Source organism: Crinia signifera, chromosome 3, assembly GCF_055691185.1.
Source record: "Crinia signifera chromosome 3, ASM5569118v1, whole genome shotgun sequence".
NCBI lineage: Eukaryota > Metazoa > Chordata > Amphibia > Anura > Myobatrachidae > Crinia > Crinia signifera.
Window position 1 is genome coordinate 96,951,316 of NC_139219.1, and position 15,356 is coordinate 96,966,671.

Below are 15,356 nucleotides of genomic sequence, written 5' to 3' on the forward strand. Positions count from 1 at the left end.
ATAAATATAGCCTGCTTTATGCCGTACGTATGGGCGCCCGATTTTTTGATTGCATGCCTTAACTTAAGGCATGCAATCAGATGCGATGGGACCCAATTTTTTCATCGGGTCGGAAAAATCGGTCGCATCGCATGCAACAATATCGACCTGATTTTTACATTGGATCCAATGTTAAATGGTCCCTAAGACCCGATTTTACATTGGGTTCAATGTTAAATGAACCCCAGACCCCATTTTTAATTGTATACCCACCCTTTTCATACCCCCACTATCAACGTTCGCATGGAGTTGATTTTATATAGTGTGGCGAGCGCAGTGAGCCGTCGAGCCCGAAGCGTGGCGAGCGCAGCGAGCCCCTCGAGGGGACGCAGATTACTTAACATGTATTCCGCGTCCCCTCACGTGGCTTGCTGCGCTCGACACACTATATAAAATCAACTCCATGCTAACGTGGATAGTGGGGGTATGAAAAGGGTGAGTATACAATAAAAAATGGGGTCTGGGGGGCATTTTACATTGGACCCAATGTAAAATCGGGTCTCAGGGACCATTTAACATTGGATCCAATGTAAAAAATCGGATATAGATATCATATCACAATTACCATATATTATACTTTATTATGGTATATATTGTGGTCCCATTAGTCTCTTTTTTACTGTTGTGTTTTAGTGATAATTGAACAATTTATAAAAATTACAAAGCCACATATTAAATAAAATCATTAATCAATTTCATAAATGGAATACATTTTACATAAAATATTAATGTACTGTAGTACATAATTATTTATCTTAGATAATTTTAAGTTGCCAACTATTCAAATACTTCACAGAAAGCAAATATGCAAATTAAGTCTGTTGTAAACTAAAACAAGATACTATATGAATAAAAAAAAATAGATCCATAGATAGCAATTGTTACTATTATTATTTTTGGTACTTGTTTCCTAGCACGGCGCCCATCGCATACCGTATTTAGTGGTGTGCGATGTGATCTTCCCGTTAAATTAACAGGAGTGCTTGTACAATGAAATATCACATTGCATTGCATGCCAGCAAATGGCATGCGATGCGATGCTTAATTGTACAAGCACCCTGATGGGTGCTTACAATGTTAAATGCACCCCCATTGTGAACGCCACCCCCACTATTAACACCAACCCGAAGCGTGGCGAGAGCAGTGAGCCAGCGGGGGCGGCGGTACGCATCCTCCGACCTTTTCATACCCCCACTATCCACGTCGGCGTGGAGTTGACTTTAGATAGCGTGGTGAGCACAACGAGCCACCGAGCCCGAAGCAGGGTGAGCGCAGCGAGCCCCGCGAGGGGACGCGGAATACATGTAAAGTAATCTGTGTCCCCTTGCGGGGCTCGCTGTGCTCACCACGCTTCGGGCTCGCTGTGCTCGCCACACTGTCTAAAATCAACTCCACGCCAAGGTGGATAGTGGGGGTATTAAAAGGTCTGAGGACTCCTACCGCCGCCCCTCGCGGCCTCGCTGCGCTCGCCACGCTTTAGGTTGGTGTTGATAGTGGGGGTGGTGTTGACAATGGGGGTGCATTTAACATTGTAAGCACCCATTAGGGTGCTTGTACTATTAAAAATCGAATCGCATCGCATGCCACAATATTGCATGCTATGCGATTGCATAAGATGCACTTCGATTCCCGTGCTAGGAAACAAGTACCTTATTTTTATTTTTATGAACAGCAGATTTGTTCCACCAACTGCATTATTCATTTAAGGCCTTGAATCCCAAGTGAAGTAATCAGGTACCCTTAGATCAGTGGCATCACTAGGGGGGCCTCTCCCCGGGGGCCAATAAAGTGATGCCTCCTGCTCATTGACAGAAACCTGGTGCTGCACTATAACATTACATCTCCAGGACCCCCCTGTACTGTCAAAAACAGGGATCTGGGCCACACCCCCTGCTTATGCGGCCAGACACCTACTCAATAGGTCACACCCATTTTGAAGGCAACATGTCCTCCCACACCGGATGTCATCTGTGGAAGGGATACTGCTACCTAAAATGCCATGTTTTCCAAGTCTACTCAAATAGTGCCGGATTCAGATGTGGTTGGTATTGCACAGCCACAAGCAAGTAGCTGTGCAACAACACAAAGCTGAAAGTCAAATGCAGCATAAGAGGTCTGTAGGAAGTACATACCACCTGTATGGTAAAAGATGCAGTTTGAAGATGCAGCATCAGATGATAGCGATGGTCACAGCACACAGCCAGTCTGCATAAGCTGAAGCTTACTGGCTTTCAGACCCCTTCTGCCAACATCACTACAGGAAATCTGTGTTGATCCTGTGTTGTCCCGCCCATTGGTGCGCCTGTTCCGTCAGAGCCCTCTGCCAACCACCGCCGGTCCCCTGCATCTCCCCGCAGCCCCCGCCAGCACCACCACTCTGTGCCCATCTCCGTGAAGCAGAGGCAGGCAGGGAAAGTACTCCTTACAGGCATACTGCGCCGTGCTGATGGGGACGCACGTGCGTGTGAGATGCTCCCGAGGCACTATCAGATGGAGTGCCTCTCCACCAGCCTGCAGCAGCTAAAGGTCTCCTGCGCTGGCTGAGAGGCGCTCCATCTGTATACAGGTCTTATGTATGCGCAGACCCCCAAACATCAGACTTGTACATAAAACATTTAGTTAACATACAAAGTTACATACGGTCCATAAATCCTAAGGGAAATAATCAGTTCCAATCCAGTCAGTCATGAACACACCTGTGCTCCAGCAAGGAGTGATGGAAATCATGCACTGTTAGGGTTCAGTATGGAAAGCCATTGGGAAACACTACTCTTAGGCATGCATTTCTGAAGGCTGACGGGCAGCTCTCTGTACATTTCTTAAAGATAGTACAGGTATATCTACATAATAATTCTCTTGGGTACAAAACAATACATAATCATCAGGATATATGTATAACCACAATGGTAACAAACTCTACCCAACATGGAACCTACCGCTGGGTTACAAGTTTGAAAGATGATGATGAACTTAAAAAAATATATATATAGAAGGTGGTTGACAATACACCATCGATGAACATGCCTTGCTGTGACCGGATACATTTCAGTGGCATGAGATGGTAGTGGCCAAAAAGGGAAAAAAATATGCAAAAGGGGAAATCCCTCTCCCCAGTCCACACCAAACACAGCCACACTCCAGGCGCAACTGCTAATGCCAGTATAAAAGCCATCAGCCATTTTACAGTAAACCAAACTTTAAGAAAATACCCATCCAAAAATTCAACATTTAGGGTCTAAGAGAGGCTCCTTGATGAGAAGGATATATGGAACAGTTTCACTGTGCAATAAAGGGTTACAAGAAAAAGCTGACTGTGTTTTTCCTTTAATATGTGGTTTAATGAAGTGAGTGTGACTGTGCAATGTACTGCATCAGACTGCTCATCTTTATACCACCTGGGAATTCAGGCACTGTAATGAAACCATGTCACTGTTAAGGGGAAAGATGAAAAATCCCTGTGAGATATGGTTACAAAAGGCTGAGCTGCAGATAGACTGGCTGCTACATAGGCCCTTATTCTGATTGGTGCGGAAATTCCCGCATGCGGACGGACCGCCGATGTTGATCGTCTGCGCATGTGCAGAGGTCACTCTGCGCATGTGCAGGCGATTTCGCCGCACGGATTCTTTATACGCCGCACAGGGGGCGTAGAGGGGCGTGAGGGGCTACTTAGCCTCATTACCCTATGCATACGCCCCGCGTTTCATGGGCGTTCCCATGCAAACGCGGGGCGTATGCATGGTAATGAGGCCGTGACGCGTGGGTACGGGGCGGGCATCTGACATCGCCGGATGTCAGCTGCCCGCCCCCATACATGATTTCACACGGACAAGTGTCCGTGTGGTCTTGTGTTGCGGGACCTGGTGGAGCGACCATCGAATGCAGGGGCTGCTCCCAAGACGGAGGAGGCGTATCCCCGTCCAATTTCATGCGGATCGCCACATATCCGCATACGGACGGCAGGTGGCGATCCGTATGGAAGGCGGGGATTCGCCTGCACGGTTGCGGCCGCATATTCTGATCGGGCCGCACCGATCAGAATAAGGGCCAAAGAAACCATTGACAGGTTGAGGTGACCAAAAATAGATTTGATACGCAATCTAGTATCATAAGGAAAAATTCTTACAGAATCTAGTAAAAATGTGTGCCATGGTGCACTTTAGTTAAAACACCAATAATCACTTGATTATAGGTCCGAGGTGAAATCAAAACTTATTTTCTGGTATCATTTATTTTATAAAGATATCATAAAACACTAGTTACTTTGAAGAACCCATTAATATTTGTCAAAACCTCTAAATGAATTCAAGAGCAGGATTTACTTATCTTTATTTTTCTACAAGCCTTCAAAAAGGCGACATTATTCTTCACCTAAAACCATTCTTTCAACTAAATATGTTTGTATTGATTTAAAGTTAGAAACACTGTATATTTTTTTCAGTTGGTGAAGTAGAAACTTTTTCTAAAAACCTATTTTTTCTTTTGTTCCCGACCATGGCCTGTATCAGATTTGTTGCACAAGTAGCACAATTGGTTTCCTGTTTATTTAAATTGTTAATCAAATTTAAAATTTTGTCTATCGGTCTGAGTTACTTTATTGGTTGAAGAACAGTTGGAAGGTTTGGAGAAATTAGCAGATTTTTTTTGTTGATCATGTGTTTCAAAGACAACATATGTATATGCTAAATTATTGAAAAACAAAATTCCACGTGATGTTCCATATTGGTTAGCAAAATCAGTACTTTGCGCATATGTACAAATGGGTCTGATCGGGATCAGACTGCCAGTGGCTGACTGTCAGTGATTGATATTCTGATGCCGTTTGGGTATAGATACTGGCTCGTCGGAAGTGTGTCCCTGGTGTGTGTTTTTTTTTTTTCAAACTATTTTTATTGTGTTTGTATAGTCACATAAAATTAAAAGGCATTCACAATAATGTAACAGAAGAAAAATAGGAATTTGGTACTCACCGTTAATTCCCTTTCTCCGAATCCGTAGGGGACACTGAAGTCTACGCTGGGGAATAGAGTGGTGTAACGGAGGAGTCGGCACTTTAAGAACTTGAACTGTGGTATGGCTCCTCCCCCTCTATTCCCCCCTCAGACCTCAGTCTTAGTTGACCGTGCCCGAGAGGAGAAAAGAGACCAGGGAATCCCCAATAGAGAGAGAGAGACATTAACAAAAAACGAACAACCATACTACTCAGTAGGCTATCAACAACATCCAGACGCATGCATAACCAAACAAACTGCATGCGCTAAAAATAAATCCCCCCCTTTAGGCCTGAACAGTGCCGGGAGGGTGTTCAGTGTCCCCTACGGATTCGGAGAAAGGGAATTAACGGTGAGTACCAAATTCCTATTTTCTCCTTCATCCTTGGGGACACTGAAGTCTACGCTGGGGACGTCCCAAAGCCATCCCCACGGGTGGGAAGGCACTGGGCATCCTGAAGCACCGCACGGTCGAAACTGGAGGCAGAGGCCGCAAAGGTGTCAAACCTATAAAACTTAACGAAAGTATTAGGGCCCGACCAAGTGGCTGCCCTACATAGCTGTGTCAGGGAAACTCCCCTGGCAGCGGCCCAGGAAGGCCCCACCGAACGGGTGGAATGGGCCGAAATCCTGACTGGCGGTGACTGTGAAGCATGAAGGTAAGCCTGCTTAATGGTGAGACAAATCCACCTAGCCAGAGTCTGTTTAGACGCTGGCCAACCCCGCTTCGCCGAAGAATAAAGGACAAACAGTGAATCCGACCTTCTGAGATCCTTGGTCCTATTCACATACACCTGCAAGGCTCGGACCACGTTCAGCGAGGCGGAATCTCCCGTAAGAGCTGGCACCACGATTGGCTGATTTAGGTGATAAGAGGAAACCACCTTAGGCAGATAATCCAACCTGGTCCGAAGCTCAGCCCTGTCCGGATGAAACACCAGGTAGGGAGACCGGCATGAAAGAGCGCTAAGGTCGGACACCCGGCGTGCCGATGCTAACGCGAGCAGTAACACCGTTTTCCATGTTAACAAACGCAAATCAATCGAGTCCAAGGGTTCAAAAACACTCGATTTAAGATAATCCAAAACTAAGGAAAGATCCCAAGGTTCCTCCGGAGCCCTCACTGGGGGCTGAAGGCGGAGAACCCCGCTCAGAAACGTCTGCACCTCAGGAATGACGGCAAGACGCCGATGAAAGAAAACTGACAATGCAGACACCTGTACCTTAAGAGACCCTAGGCGCAAACCCACCTTAAACCCGGCTTGCAAAAACTGCAACAACCGAGACAAAGAAAAAACAGCCGTGGGCAAGTTACGGCACTCGCACCACGCTACATAGGCCTTCCAAATGCTATAATAATGCCGTGAAGTAACCTCCTTCCTGGCTCTTATCATAGTAGGAATCACTGACTTAGGAATTCCTCGTCTGCTCAGCAGTGCGGCCTCAACAGCCATGCCGTCAAACGAAGTTGCCGTAAGCCTTGGTAGGCGAACGGCCCCTGCTGTAGAAGATCGTCCCTTAGAGGTAGCTGCCATGGATGATCTATCAGGAGCCCCTGAAGCTCGGCATACCAAGGACGACGAGGCCAATTCGGTGCCACCAAGATGACTGTGGACCTCTCCCGTTTGATTCTTCTGAGTACCAACTGAATCAAGGGCAACGGCGGGAACAGATATATTAGGGAATAGTTCCAACTCGCGGTCAGCGCGTCCGTCGCTACCGCCTCTGGATCCCGAGATCTGGAACAATACAGGGGCACCTTGCGATTGTTCCTGGAGGCCATCATGTCCACTTGAGGCATCCCCCATCGGTGGACGATTTGAGCAAATGCCTCCGGATGCAAGGCCCACTCCCCAGGGTGAACATCCTGGCGACTCAGATAGTCCGCCTCCCAGTTGTCCACCCCGGGAATGAAGACCGCTGACAAGGCCAGAGCATGCCGCTCTGCCCATTGCAGAATTGGACGCACCTCCTGCATGGCTCCGCGACTGCGTGTTCCGCCCTGCCGGTTCACATAAGCCACAGCCGTGGCATTGTCCGACTGAATGCGAATCGCCCTCCCTCGGAGGATCCCGTCCGCATTGGACAAAGCCAGACGAATCGCGCGAAGCTCCAAGATGTTTATAGATAACTTCGCCTCCTGAGACGACCAACGACCCTGGAAGTGCTGTCCCAACACAACAGCTCCCCAGCCCCGGAGACTGGCATCGGTCGTGACTATCGTCCAGTCCCAGATTCCGAAACGTCCGCCCTCCAGTAAATTGTCCGCCAGTAGCCACCACTGGAGAGAGAGCCGGCTGCAAGGCGATAAAACCACCATCTTGTACATGTGCAAGTGGGAGCCCGACCACTTCCTGAGCAGATCTAACTGAAAAGTCCTTGAATGGAAACGGCCGAACTGAAGAGCCTCGAACGAGGCCACCATCTTGCCCAGCAATCGAATACATAAGTGCACCGACACTTTCCGAGGTCGAAGCACCTGCCGAACCAACTCCTGCAGGGACAACATCTTTTCCCGAGGCAGAAAAACTTTTTGAACCTCTGTGTCCAAAATCAATCCCAGGAATACAATCCTTCGCGCAGGATTCAGTTGAGATTTCTGGTAGTTGAGAATCCAGCCATGGGTCAATAACGTCTGGCAGGTTACCTGAATCGCCTGCGTCAACTGACTCCTGGATTCGGCCTTGATCAGTAAATCGTCCAAATAAGGAACGATCTTTACTCCCAGAGAATGAAGCAACTCTACCATCACTGCAATTACCTTGGTAAACAGACGTGGCGCTGATGAAAGGCCAAAGGGCAGAGCCCGAAACTGAAAATGGAGATCCTTTATCGCGAAGCGAAGGAACTTCTGATGCGGGACGTAAATGGGAATATGCAAATAAGCATCCTTGACATCCAAAGATGCTAAAAATTCCCCCGGCTCCAGCCCTGCAACCACAGAACGAAGGGACTCCATTTTGAATCTGTGGTACGTGATGTATTCGTTTAAAGCTTTTAAATTCAATATTGGTCGAACCGAACCGTCCGGTTTCGGAACCAGAAACAGGGGAGAGTAAAACCCCTCTGTGCGTTGTTCGGAAGGAACCGGCATTATAACTCCTGCGGTCAACAGCTTCTGTACTGCTTGAAGCAGCAACTGGCGGTTCAATTCCACGTGAGGCAACCCTATTGTAAAAAACTGGTGAGGAGGAGTACCGTAAAACTCCAGTCTGTACCCCTGCGTAATGACGGACAGAACCCACTTGTCCTTGCAAGACCCCTCCCAGGCCTGCCGGAAATCCAACAGGCGAGCCCCTACTCTGGGATCCCCCAGGTAGGAGGGCCGGGAGTCATGCCGCGGGCTTTTCGGATTGCTTGACGTCTGCGCGCCTAGCGGCTGGAGCTGAGAAAGTGGTTGCGCCACCAAACCCTCTGCCTCTGCCACGAGAAGCGGTAAAGGATCCCCTGGACTTACCTCTGAACTTAGGTGCCCCCCGAAAGGAGCGAAAGGCCGGCCCTTGATAAGGCTTTTTGGGAGGAGGAGCCGCGGAAGGCAAGAAAGTTGATTTGCCTCCTGTGGCCAGAGAAATCAACTTGTCTAACTCCGGCCCAAATAAGACCTCTCCCGTAAACGGAAGAGCCTCTACCGCCCTTTTAATGTCCGCCTCCGCTTGCCAGGACTTAAGCCACAATAACCTCCTGGCCGTAATGGACTGAGCAGAAATCCTTGCCACCAGAGCCGCAGAATCCCTTGCAGCCTCTCCAATATACATTGCAGATTCCCGCATCTGTTCTGCTAACTGAATGAAGTCCTCAGAAGAACCCTGATCATTCAGACCCTTTGACAAATCCTCCGCCCATTTCTCCATGGCCCTACTGACCCAGGAGATCACAAGAATGGGCCGAAGTGACACACCTGCGGTTGAAAAAATCTGCTTAAGCCCCGCTTCCAGACGCCTATCTGGCGCCTCCTTGAGGGCCACTGCCCCTGGAATGGGAAGAGCCGCTTTCTTGGAAAGCTTTGACACTGACGCATCTGCCAACGGCAGAGTCTCCCATTTTGCCCTTGCCTCCGGAGCAAATGGGTAAGAAGCCTTAAACCGCTTAGATAACTGAAACTTTTTTTCTGGAGACCTCCAAATATCCAGAAGAGGTTTCTCCAACTCCATAGACTCTGGGAAGGTAACTACTGCCTTAGCAGACCTCCCAAAAATAGAAACCTGCGTCGGCGGCTCCTGCTCGCTAACATTGAGGGTAGATTTAATAGCCTGAATGAGGGCCTCTATACCCTGGGCCTCCTCCTGAGGAACGTCCTCCACAGGAGCAATAGGATCCTCCTGAAACATATCCCCTTCCAGAGGGTCCCCCGGTTCATCCTCTGAAGTATCTCCCTGTAACAATAAAGGAACACCTCTTTTCCTCGGGGGAGGGGGAGCCCTTGCGGACCCTGAAGGCACCGCAGTGGTTTGGACCAACGCCTTCACTGATGTAATCAGCTCTCTGGCCCAGGTAGGCTCCGCAGCAGACATGGAAGCCAGTTGCACCTGCAATGACTCCCTGTCCCTGCGAGACGCAGCCATCTCAGATGCCAGAGTGGCTAACACACTGGTAACTCCCTCAGTGTTCAGAATAGGGACCTGACTCTGCCCAGCATCCCCTTTAAAGCAATCCTTACACAAGGATACACCCTTTACATGCTGCGTAAACTGTTGCTCACACTTAGTGCATACAAACAACTTTGGAGAAGCTTTTGACTGAGACTTGGTTGCCATACTGCACACACACCCTTCTTGCACACACACAGGTGGAAGGAGGTGAAATAAGCTAGACAAGAGAGCCCCCAACAAGGACCCTACACCAAGAGCAAAAGCACCACACTAATAGGGGGAGAGGAGCGCACCTTCCCCGAATTAGGCCCACCTGAAAATCTCTCCAGCAGGGAAGTCTCACAAGAGAAATTCCCCTCCACTCACCCAGCGCAGCATTCAATAATATCCAGGCTGAAGAGGGAGAGAAAGCGTCCTGCTGTCCTGTTCCAGAGAACTGTAGAGGCACAGCAGACAAGGGCAGCAGCGTGGCAGGCACCGGCGTCTGACGCTGAGGACCGCAGCTGGAAGCGACCACTCACTGGCACGCCCCTTCCGTCCTCATCAGAGCGCGCGCTGTATACAGCGGCGCTGATTGGCTGTCTGCTCCCTGCTGGACCAGCGAATTAATCCTGGTCCAGCCGTCACCTAGCGCTATGCGCTCCTTCGCCCTGCTCTCTCCGGCGGGCGACGAGGCCGCGGCCCCGTAACACAAGCCGCAAGCGGCTGTGGCGAAACCCTGACGCTGAAGCGTCAGTGACCGAGGTCAGCAGCGTGCGCCGCAGGCGGTGCCGCTCTGACCCCCCGGAGAGCTATCCCACGTCGCAGGCAGCCGGCACGCGCTGGCTGCCTGTTTCATATAATAAAAAACAAAAATTATAAACCAAAAACAAAGAGCCCCAAACGGAGCCCCTTGCCCAGGGATCCGACTCCTCCGGGCACTAAACTAAGACTGAGGTCTGAGGGGGGAATAGAGGGGGAGGAGCCATACCACAGTTCAAGTTCTTAAAGTGCCGACTCCTCCGTTACACCACTCTATTCCCCAGCGTAGACTTCAGTGTCCCCAAGGATGAAGGAGAAAATGGATTTATAAGCAATAATAAGCAACCTACATATTGAGAATGTCACAAAAAGAAGATGCTGAGGAAACATAACCAGTAAATACAAACATCCTTATACCTTCTCCTCTGGATATCGCTAAATAACAGATCTAAGAAAGTGTGCATAAAAGAAACCAGGTGGTTCCCTCAAAGACCTCCATTATCTTTGATCTAGTTTTGCAATCCAGATGATCAATATATATATGCCATTTATTGTGTAATGTGTCCCTGCTGTTTAAGGAGAGGGAAGAGCCCAGGGATCTACACCCTATTGGTGTTGCAAGCCACATGATGGAGAGTGACTGATCCAATGCTGCACAGGACCAGTGTAAGGCTTCTCAGCACCCTACACAATTTCACCCTACTGCATCCCCCCCTATACTGCCACCAATACCCACTTTCCAACCCTTAAGGCATGCTTAAAGGATAACAATCAACCTCCGTTTAATCTGCTTTCATACTGTGCTTCACAGGTCCGAGCACACACTGGCCTGTCCACCTATTGAAGCCGCTGGCAATTCTTATGCCTTCTATCCAGGTGTCGGCAACCCATCATCTCTACACGCACTGGCAGCCTATCCCTGTCATTGAAGCCTGAGTGCTCACGGACCGTACTCACCCCAGGTCCCGGCCTGCAGTGCCTGGCTGCCGTCACTTCAAGTATCCCCACCTCAGGAGGCGGTATCCCAGTTCCTCTAAGTTAGCTGATGACTGACATCTGCTGTTGGAGCCACAACACCACGGTCTTGGATGAACAGACCCTCATTCATACCATTCCACTGCCGGTACTGCCATTGATTTTGATAAAGCCGACGGCGCCTGCAGTGTTGTCATCTGTGCTGACGGCTGATCTTCACCGTGGGAGCCTGAACACTGAACGGAATCAGTTGATCCCAGGCACTAATGCACTAATGATTGAAACACTGTGTCAGCTACCATAGTCCGGGACCATGGACCAGTAAATTCCATCAGGTAGGTGAGACACATTACTAAATTGTGAACCCTCTAAGTGCGGTGTGCCATTATCCATCAGTTGTGCCAGCTTTATACTATATAAAAGCTACTGTGGAGCACGCAAAAACTGAATAATTTTAACACTTTTAATTTTAATTTTAGTGAGTGTTTTTATAATTGTTTGTTGGGTATATTTTATTATTGTTCATACCAGACTAATTTGTTGTCTTTATCATTTTATTGGATGTGATATACATACCCCCGGGAGGTTTTTTGTACTTACATATATATATATATATATATATATATATATATATATATATTTTTTTTTTTTTTTAAATAAAATTTATCTTATTTAAAATATTGTTTATTTGGACTTTAAGCGCCACTTGTCTCTTGTGCTTAAGGAATACTTGCCTAACATTGCAGGGAGGCTCCCAGGTTTAGGCGATGGGGTGCGAGTGTTAGGGTTAGGCACTAGAGGGGAGAGATAGGGGCAGGCTGTGTGTGTGTGTGGGGGGGGGGTTTAGTGTTCGGCTGCAAGCAGGGGAGGTTAGGGGGAGATGCGGTCATTCGTCAGACTGCATTTAGGTCTACAGTCATTAGGTCGACCCCACTAGGTCGACTGGCAGGAAGGTTGACCTGACTTAAGGTCGACATGGGCCAAGGTCGACATGACTTAAGGTCGAATTTGCATAAAGGTCGACATGAGGAAGGTCGACTGGTCATAAGGTCGACATGGGTTTTTCACTGTTTTTTGAGCCGACATGTGCCGACAGGCGGTATTTTATGCCCTACCATCCACTAGGGCGTGGTGGGAGAATAAAATAGTGTGCCGAGCGCAGCGAGCGATGCGAGGGTCAGATTCTCATTGCCAACTGTGTCCATGTCGACTGTGTCGACATTTGGATAAAAAAACAGTGAAAAACCCATGTCGACCTTATGACCAGTCGACCTTCCTCATGTCGACCTTTATGCAAATTCGACCTTAAGTCATGTCGACCTTGGCCCATGTCGACCTTAAGTCATGTCGACCTTCCTGCCAGTCGACCTAGTGGGGTCGACCTAATGACTGTAGACCTAAATGCAGTCTGACGAATGATCCCATTCCGTGTGGGGGTAGGGGGAGAGGCGTTAGGTTATGAACGGAGACCCTGTTGGGATCCTCCATATCGGTATTTTGATATCTTTTGCAGCATTCCCACTGCAAATATATCATATGATATGTACCCTTGTAGTACGCTATAGTACTTACAGTACAGCAATAAATAATTATACTTTTATTTATATAAAGCCCTTTCTGCCATAGGATTCCAGGTGCTTCAAACAGCCACATAAAATATATTTTCGTTAAGAACAGGTTACAATACATTCTCTTTCTAAACTGAGTTTAAACAGACCACCACCTCTCAAATCATGACATATTAAACCATGACATACTGTTATTAATCTTAATCTTAATTGGTCCTAAAGCTTACATGATCCTTCATCCAGTTACATATACTGTACTGTATGTATATATGACATCATGCAATCATGCACAAAGAAGCTATGAGAAATCCCCAATTTAATCTAGTTCCAATGTGATTTTAAATTCCCAGAATGTAGAAGCATTCTAACCCAGGCTCGGCATTTGTGATGTCACGGCTGCTCTAATTCCCACTACTATTCATCACAGGTACAGTACCTTCAGTTGTGGAAGAGTTAATATAAATTATTACCCTCTGTTCCCACTAATATACTGTATAGTAACAGGAACTTTGTTACCCAAAATAACGCTGCTTTCACATTGCCTAAATGTTTAACCCGGTATTTAAAAACGGTATTTAAAATGGGTCTGAGCCATTAAACCTCTTTCACATTGCAGGTGAAGACCATTTTAAATAGCATCAAATAACCATTCATACATTCAACCCGTTTAACCCCCAAGGAACATGTTTCAAGCCTCAGAAATAGAGCCGTTCACACTGCCCAAAAAAACGGCTCTGAAACTGCTTTTTAACCGTTTAACAAATACCGGTATTTTGTTAAACGGTTAAAGCACCCTGGAGCTTTCACACTGCAGCTCTACACATTTTAAAAGGCTTAAAAAACGTCAATTTACCATTTAAGAGCTGCAGTGTGAAAGGGGTATTGCAGGCATACAGTGACTCATGATCCAGCAGTCTACCTACCTATGTCAAATATCCTTAATAGAATACGTATTTTATTTTAATAATTTTTTAAAACAATGTCACAGAGGAAGATGGGAATATAAACTCTCATTAAATCTTAAGACTCTTTTCACAAGTGTGACTTTCATTTTTTACTGCAGCTAATTAAGAAAAAGAACCAATTGTATTGGAGGGACCAGTACAGGGACATTTTCTCTGTATTTTATCAAAACTGTCACTTTTGCAGCTTAATTGGCCAGTGAAACAATAAAAGTTTCAATAGGATAGACACAATAGCTTAGTTATATCATGTGATCTGAACTCCATCAAATTCATGTTGATAACCTGTCATAATTCATAGGGATCTGTTATTCCTCAGACACTATGAGAAAAACAGAGACAGGCTATCCTGAGGTTATCTTGAAGGGATGAAATATAATAAGAAAGGTAAAAACTTTCTGATGGAACCTTGTCAGATCTTTGTGTGACTGAATTCAGTATCTCCACATGTCACGCTAATGAGCATGTGCTTAGAGCCTTGGTAATACAATCCAGGGATGGGCACCCTTAATGGTAGCTCACATAGACTAAAGCATTGCTTCTTTCTGTCAAGCATTCTTTAAAATGACATATAATATATACTGTATTTGTAAATAATAACTCCAATGAAAAACTAATCATAAAGGAATAATACATTATAAAAATAATGACATGAGTAACAAGTAACTTGGCATATATATATGTGCACACATTGGGCGCTATTCTGGTATGTTTGCAAAAGCAAACTCCTTTAATGGACAAAACCATGTGCTATGCAGGTGGGGCTGATGTAACATATGCAGAGAGAGTTACATTTGGGGGAGCTATTTTGTATCTGTGCAGGATAAATACACTACTGGCTGCAATTTATATTTCAGTTTGAAGACACCCCACCCAAATGTAACTCTATCTGCACATGTTACACCAGCCCCACCTGCAGTGCACATGGTTTTGTCCATTAAAGAAGGTGTTTACTTTTGCAAACCAACCAGAATCACCCCCATTGTGGGTAATTTGTTACATATGTACTATGCTGGGGACACATGCTTAAAAAACACACAAAAAAAACTAAAAACACTCAGCTTGAGTAACCAAAAACCATATAAAAATGTTTATCATTAGTGAAACATGGGTTTCATATTATCATACAATTATCATTAAAAACTAAGGGCCTGATTCAGACCTGATCGCTGGGCTGCAAATCTTCGCAGAATGGTTTCCCCCTGTTCGCAGCCAAGTAAGTCTAGACTTATGCAGTGCTGCGATGGCCGTCGGGTGAAGGATGCCACTGAGGACATCAGCGGCCCTCCCTCCAAACAGCCAGAGAATGACTGCATTTTCCGGGGCACTCCCAGAAATCGCTGGCATGGTGCCCCTAAATGCCCGGTACCTGTCATTCAACTTGAGAACGGCCAGCGATGGCTAGCCATTACTGGCTTTGGTCACATGGACAGCTCGTGCATGCGTACTGTGGACTGTGCACATGTGCAGTCGTTTGATAAACCGACAGGG

General features: G+C 46.9%; 1 protein-coding gene across 2 annotated transcripts in view; it reads right to left on the minus strand.

The window, feature by feature from the left end:
• Positions 1–15,356, minus strand: part of SMYD3 (SET and MYND domain containing 3) — a 605,383-nt gene that overhangs the window by 368,470 nt on the left and 221,557 nt on the right. The window lies entirely within an intron of this gene.